A 7393-nucleotide genomic window follows, 5' to 3' on the forward strand; every position below is an offset into this window, starting at 1 on the left:
TGGGGCGCCTCTGACCAAACCGCCATTTATAAACTTCCCAAAAGCCCCCGGTAAGCAGGAGAACCCCAGGCCGGGTATAAATTACAGCCACAATAGCTCCCTGTGCCAGACTCGGTTCAGGACTGTGAGTAATATTCCAGCCTGGTGCAGCCACAGCGCTTTATTCATGTGGAACTTTATTTACAGGAATCCAACCGTAGCATTGTTTTGTTCAGTGTAAACATGCAGCCATTAAAGCCTGAATTCCTGCTCAGGATGAGTGAATAAAGAAAAAAGTAGATAAACTAGGAGCAGTAGCGTGAGTCAGGGTTCTCCTGGGCCTTCGTCAGATCTTTTCATGAAGCAAAACTATAGAAATGTCTGTAAGCAAGTTTTCTTGGTACTCCTAACCAGGATGCCACCACACCGTCTGAGCCAAACAAGTTTCTCTTGGTCTCATTAGAGCAAAAGACAGGGTTTCATCAATCCAAGCTCTTGGACTTGCTTGTCTTCAGCAAACTGTTTGCAGGCTTTCTTGTGCATCAGCTTCAGAAGAGGCTTTCTTTTAGGACTGCTTACTACCAGGCAGCATCAGAATGAAGAGTATGTGTAAGGGATGGGTGCGGTCGTCCACAATGCTGGTGGCTTTGCGGATGCAGCATGTGGTGTAGATGTCTGTGATGGAGGGGAGGGAGACCCTGGTGATCTTTTCAGCTGTCCTCACTATGTGCTGAAAGGTCTTGTGATTTAAGATATAATAGTTCTCAAACCAGTCGGTAATGCAGGTGCTCAAGATGCTTTCTACAGTTCCTCTGCAGAACATGGTGAGGATGGGAGGTTTGAGATGATGAGGTAAATTTCTGGTGTATTCCTATCTTGGCTACGGAAAACACCAGTGCACCACTGTCAAAGACAACCCGACACGCCCTAAATCAAGCTAGTGGGGGGTTATAACGTTAGTTATGTAATACTATAAAAAAACAAGGAAAATAGTGACCTGTTGTTTTCCCAATAGTGATCTCAACTTCATTTACACTGTCAAACCTCAGATTGTTTTACGTACTTATATAAATTATATATATATATATATATATATATATATATATATATATATATATATATATATATATATATATATATATATATAAATTCTATATAAAATGACATCCGTATAACAAACATTTGATTGCTTTTAATGTGCATTGCATTGTTTAGCATTTTTATTTTTATATTTGATATTGACAACTATCCCTAAACAGTAAAAAGAAAATTATAAAAATATTCTACACCACATAAAATTAGTAAATATTCAGCTCATTGCCTCATTGGCTCTGGTGCTAATATGCCCTAATGTCTGAGTTGCTGTGTTTTCCAGTGCAGTGGGTGGGGCTAAGTTACTGTTTCATCGGCTGGTAAACATTTTAATATAATTTAATTGGGTGGTTTAATGGTTTATCTATTCTGATGGACAATAGATCACAATTACCTTTATGTGCAACAAAACATTAAAATTAAAAAATATGTGATGTCCATTGTAATAGATGCAGGGTCTGAAAGGGTTAATGTACCCTGATATTGTCCACAAGCTACATGTAACATCATGATCGTTACATGTATTCATATAGAAATTGTTTTAATTGGTTACTAATCATTTTTAAAGCATTTTAACCCAATATATTAATATAACCATTAATTTACTTTACGAAGCACTTATAAACCCTTCATAAGGGTGGCCTTATTTTAAAGTGGGACCAGTTCTCACAGTGTAAAAGTGTTTGCTGGGATGGCGCTCATACAGACTGCATAAGAAGCTTTACATTACAGAAGATCAGTGAAGTCCTGCACTGAGCAGGTCTGATCACACAGGATGTATATCTAATCTCTGAAGACAGGGGGGAGGGCCGTGTCACATATGGTCAGGGTGGTCCACATCCTGCACCAGTCCTGCCCTGTACTGTCTAAAAAATGGAGGAATTGTAGAGTGAGGACATCTAGCGGTGAGTTGGAGTCACTGCGTCCCCACAGGAAGAGATTATAGACTTCTGTTTTAATAGAAGAGTCCAGAGCATCACTAAACCCCCAGGCATCTGTTCAGATCAGCTGTTGAATATACCATCTTTACCCCAGCTTCAGTAAATCCTCAGTATTAGTCTGAATTCTGCTGTAGAATATGGAACTTCTTCAGGATTATGAGCAGTAAAGTCAGTAGTTTAGGATCAGATATAAGCTGCCCGAAAGGCCTTTAACGAGCTTAAAAATTTGGATCGATGTGGGTTTTGCATAAATTAACTGTGATTAATCAACATTTTTTTTAAAGCTGAGTTCAATTTCACTACTAACCACACCTGTAGAATCAAGAAATCACTTAAAGCAGCACTAGGTAGGATTTCCTTGATTTTTTTTCTTTTTAAAGAAGTAAAGAAGTACAGCTTGAAACTCGCTGCAGCACTGCATTGAGGTGTAATAGGAGGAATAGCAGTGCTCTCATGTCTGTGCCGGAGCTCCACTGAGCTCAAACCAGACTCTGTAAGTTTTCCAAGGCAGCCGCGATCAACGCTCGCGAGAACTGCGACCTGCTTTCCGACCTTTAGTTTTAACAGTTCTACAAAGACTACTGGTTCATTCTTTACAAACTAACATACAGACACTCAGAAGCTGGAAAGAGACCGAATATGTCTGTGAAAGCCAGAAAACGAGAAAGAGAAACTAATCTGCCTGAAACATTTGTTACACTCTACAACTGTAGGGGGAGCCCACGAGCACAAAACCTCAATCCTACCTAGTGGGGCTTTAAATAGACTCTGTCTAACAACATGAAGCAGGTAAAAAAAATCTCAAAAATCAACACATTATGCCCCAATCTGAAGAAATTCAAAGTCATTGATCATCTGTCAGTTTGGAAAAGGTTACAAACTCATTTCTAAAGCTTTGAGACTCCAGCAGACCACAGTCAGAGCTATTATTCACTGATGAACCTTCCCAGGATTTGCCAGCTGGCCGAAATTATTTAAAAGGGCATGAACAACTCATCTAGGAGGTCAGAAAAGAACCCAGAACAACATGTAAAGAACTGCAGGTCTCACCTGCCTCAGTTAAGGTCAGTGTTAATGATTCAATAATAAGAAAGAGACTGGGTGAAAGTGGTCTCCATGGGAAAGTTCTGAGGCAAAAAAGAAGAAAAAAAAGAATAACCAAAAAATATATATATCTTGCTGATCTTGGATAAATATTCTTTGGACTGACGTGACAAAAGTGGAATTTTTTGTAAGGTGTGTGTCCAATTATATCTGGCGTAAAATCAACACATTATTTCAGGAAAAAAAAAAAACATACTGAACGCAAAACATGGTGGTGGTAGTGTGATGGTCTGGGGCTGCTTTACTGCTTTAGGATCTGGACAACTTGCTGTAATAGATGAAACCAGATAGACGTTTACCAGACAATCCTGAAGGAGAATATGTTCATGACCTCAAGCTCATGTGTACTTGGGTTCTGCAGCAGGACAATTGTCCAAAGCAGGGGCGTAGCAGCAAATTCTGGGCCCTGTACACTCTCAATGTCAGTGGGCACCTATCTATGCCAGTACTCAAGGAACGTGAGCGCAAATAAATATATATAATATATATATATACACACATCAGGATTTTCTTGGGTCCCTCTCCCTACTGTGTAGTTAGGTCCACTTTTCCCCCCACTGCCACACCCATGGTCCAAAGCACACAAACAAGTCCACCTCTGAATGGCTTAATGAGCTTAAAAACATAATGAAGTTTTTGGAGTGGCCTAGTCAAAGTCTGATTGAGATGCTGTGGCTGATCTTAAACAGGATGTTTTTAGTGGAAAACCCTCCAATGTGTCTGAATGAAAACAATTCTGTAAAGAAGAGTGGAGCCAAAATTCCTCCACATAGAGATAAAAGACTCATTGCCAGTTATCAATAAAGCTTGATTGGAGTTGCTACTACGGATGGTACATCCAAGTTATTTATAAATAAAATTATTCTTGAATAAATAAAATTATCATTTAAGATTTTATATTTACTCAGGTTAACTTTGCTAAATATATAATTTTGTTTGATAATCTGAAAAATATCATAAAATGTGACACAAAAATAAAAACAAAGAATACAAATAAAAATACTTTTTACGCCACTGTATATATTTTAATTGGCTAGACATATATGACATATATATCTCACTTTGAGTAGGCTTCTCATATATTGCACACATATATGTTACATTTCCATAAAGGTACTGTATTCACATCTGCCCAAACGAACCTCAGTAAGGGTGGAAACAAACCAGAGTCCGGTTTAGCGATTTAGCCAAACTAACTAGTGCAGGTCTGAAAATGCCATTAGTGAGTCTATATTCTCCTATGCTGTATTTTTCAGAGGGGTATGTAAGTCAGTGCTGCTTCCCTCTGCTGGATATTCAGGGAAATTCACACATTCACACCAGTGGAGACCCAGCAGAGCAGAACATCAGAATCAGAGTTCCAGTGTGAAGATTGCTTATTCTGAAATACATTCAATAGCAGCTCCGCTGTGCCCGCTGTGCCGTTTGGTCCAGTCAGTCTTGGTAAAGGAACAGTGCGTATGAAACTCAGTCTGGGCTCTGAGATGTAGACGTGTGCTCTGTGCTTCACATGTACATTTATTACTGAGGGAAAACTCAGTTATCCAGGCCTAATTCCGTGAGGGGAGGAAATACAAGCAGGTCCTCCATAATTTTAATCAGATTGTGAACTAATAATAAAACATCAGTGTAATTATCCACCTCCTTTACATCATTATTCTCAATAATCTAATTTACTGATCATAAATAAAATACGACACAAAAAAACCTCTGTAAACAAAACGTGGCAAAAAAAAAACAAAAACAAAAGATGGGTAGGAGGCTGTTTAAAATGTAAACAAACGTGAATTAAAAACAAGAATGCACTGATTTATAATCTTATAGATACATTTTTTTTTCTAATAGAACACAAAACACACAAGAAGCCAGACATTAATAACAGACTGTACTGATTCTGTACTGGAAATCACTGCATTAATAACAGACTGTACTGATTCTGTACTGGAAATCACTGCATTAATAACAGGTTAAAGGTGAGTGAGTGGGAGAGTAGAGTATAGGGGGTGAAGTTAAAGGTGAGTGAGAGGAGAGTAGAGTATAGAGGGTGTGGTTAAAGGTGAGTGAGTGGGAGAGTGGAGTATAGGGGGTGAAGTTAAAGGCGAGTGAGAGGAGAGTAGAGTATAGAGGGTGTAGTTAAAGGTGAGTGAGTGGGAAAGTAGAGTATAGGGGGTGTAGTTAAAGGTGAGTGAGAGTAGAGTAGAGTATAGAGGGTGAAGTTAAAGGTGAGTGAGGGGAAGAGTAGAGTATAGGGGGTGAAGTTAAAGGTGAGTGAGGGGAAGAGTAGAGTATAGGGGGGAAGTTAAAGGTGAGTGAGGGGAAGAGTAGAGTATAGGGGGTGAAGTTAAAGGTGAGTGAGGGGAAGAGTAGAGTATAGAGGGTGTAGTTAAAGGTGAGTGAGTGGGAGAGTGGAGTATAGGGGGTGTAGTTAAAGGTGAGTGAGTGGGAGAGTGGAGTATAGGGGGTGTGGTTAAAGGTGAGTGAGGGGACAGTAGAGTATAGGAGGTGTGGTTAAAGGTGAGTGAGGGGGAGAGTAGAGTATAGGGGTGTGGTTAAAGGTGAGTGAGGGGGAGAGTAGAATATAGGGGTGTGGTTAAAGGTGAGTGAGGGGACAGTAGAGTATAGGAGGTGTGGTTAAAGGTGAGTGAGGGGGAGAGTAGAGTATAGGGGGTGTGGTTAAAGGTGAGTGAGGGGGAGAGTAGAGTATAGGGGTGAAGTTAAAGGTGAGTGAGAGGAGAGTAGAGTATAGGGGGTGAAGTTAAAGGTGTGTGAGAGGAGAGTAGAGTATAGGGGGTGTAGTTAAAGGTGAGTGAGGGGGAGAGTAGAGTATAGGGGGTGTGGTTAAAGGTGAGTGAGGGGGAGAGTAGAGTATAGGGGGTGTGGTTAAAGGTGAGTGAGGGGGAGAGTAGAGTATAGGGGGTGTAGTTAAAGGTGAGTGAGGGGGAGAGTAGAGTATAGGGGGTGTAGTTAAAGGTGAGTGAGGGGGAGAGTAGAGTATAGGGGGTGTGGTTAAAGGTGAGTGAAGGGGAGAGTAGAGTATAGGGGTGTGGTTAAAGGTGAGTGAAGGGGAGAGTAGAGTATAGGGGATGTGGTTAAAGGTGAGTGAGGGGGAGAGTAGAGTATAGAGGGTGTAGTTAAAGGTGAGTGAGGGGGAGAGTAGAGTATAGCGTCGCTGTCCAATGAAAAACACTTATCTCCAAAACAGCAACTTTACAGGAGAGGGAAAAAACCTTGTAAACTTTCAATGGAAGTCAATGTAAAAACAGTTTATTTCAGGTAATTTTGAAGAGTTTCTATTGGTCCGTTCATCAAGAAATTTTGACACAGTGTAAAAGACAGTTTGTCTGTTCAAATAATGTACTAAACTGAAAATCGACAAAAATGGAGATAAGTGTTTTTCATAGGACAGCGACGATAGGGGTGTGGTTAAAGGTGAGTGAAGGGGAGAGTAGAGTATAGGGGGTGTGGTTAAAGGTGTGTGAGGGGGAGAGTAGAGTACAGGGGGTGTGGTTAAAGGTGAGTGAGGGGGAGAGTAGAGTATAGGGGGTGTGGTTAAAGGTGAGTGAGGGGGAGAGTAGAGTATAGGGGGTGTAGTTAAAGGTGAGTGAGGGGGAGAGTAGAGTATAGGGGTGAAATTAAAGGTGAGTGAGAGGAGAGTAGAGTATAGGGGGTGAAGTTAAAGGTGAGGGAGGGGGAGAGTAGAGTATAGGGGGTGTAGTTAAAGGTGAGTGAGGGGGAGAGTAGAGTATAGGGGGTGTGGTTAAAGGTGTGTGAGGGGGAGAGTAGAGTACAGGGGGTGTGGTTAAAGGTGAGTGAGGGGGAGAGTAGAGTATAGGGGGTGTGGTTAAAGGTGAGTGAGGGGGAGAGTAGAGTATAGGGGGTGTGGTTAAAGGTGTGTGAGGGGGAGAGTAGAGTACAGGGGGTGTGGTTAAAGGTGAGTGAGGGGGAGAGTAGAGTATAGGAGGTGTGGTTAAAGGTGAGTGAGGGGGAGAGTAGAGTATAGGGGGTGTGGTTAAAGGTGTGTGAGGGGGAGAGTAGAGTACAGGGGGTGTGGTTAAAGGTGAGTGAGGGGGAGAGTAGAGTATAGGGGTGTGGTTAAAGGTGAGTGAGGGGGAGAGTAGAGTACAGGGGGTGAAGTTAAAGGTGAGTGAGAGGAGAGTAGAGTATAGGGGGTGTGGTTAAAGGTGAGTGAGGGGGAGAGTAGAGTATAGGGGGTGTAGTTAAAGGTGAGTGAGGGGGAGAGTAGAGTATAGGGGGTGTAGTTAAAGGTGAGTGAGGGG

The 7393-nt window shown here is 41.5% G+C and overlaps 1 long non-coding RNA gene across 2 annotated transcripts; it reads left to right on the plus strand.

Moving 5' to 3' along the window:
- The first annotated feature begins 5482 nt into the window (after positions 1 to 5482).
- On the plus strand, positions 5483 to 6947 carry LOC125782700 (uncharacterized). Of its 2 annotated transcripts, XR_007425442.1 has the most exons (5): positions 5483 to 5589; positions 5672 to 5795; positions 6045 to 6128; positions 6546 to 6629; positions 6880 to 6947. It is a non-coding gene; the product is annotated as an uncharacterized LOC125782700 (long non-coding RNA). The 2 variants fall into 2 exon arrangements; XR_007425441.1 differs by lacking the exons at positions 6546 to 6629; positions 6880 to 6947 and having other exon boundaries at positions 6045 to 6285.
- Positions 6948 to 7393: the final 446 nt, after the last annotated feature.

The sequence above is a fragment of the Astyanax mexicanus genome, chromosome 18 (genome assembly GCF_023375975.1).
Source record: "Astyanax mexicanus isolate ESR-SI-001 chromosome 18, AstMex3_surface, whole genome shotgun sequence".
In the NCBI taxonomy this organism is placed as follows: domain Eukaryota; kingdom Metazoa; phylum Chordata; class Actinopteri; order Characiformes; family Acestrorhamphidae; genus Astyanax; species Astyanax mexicanus.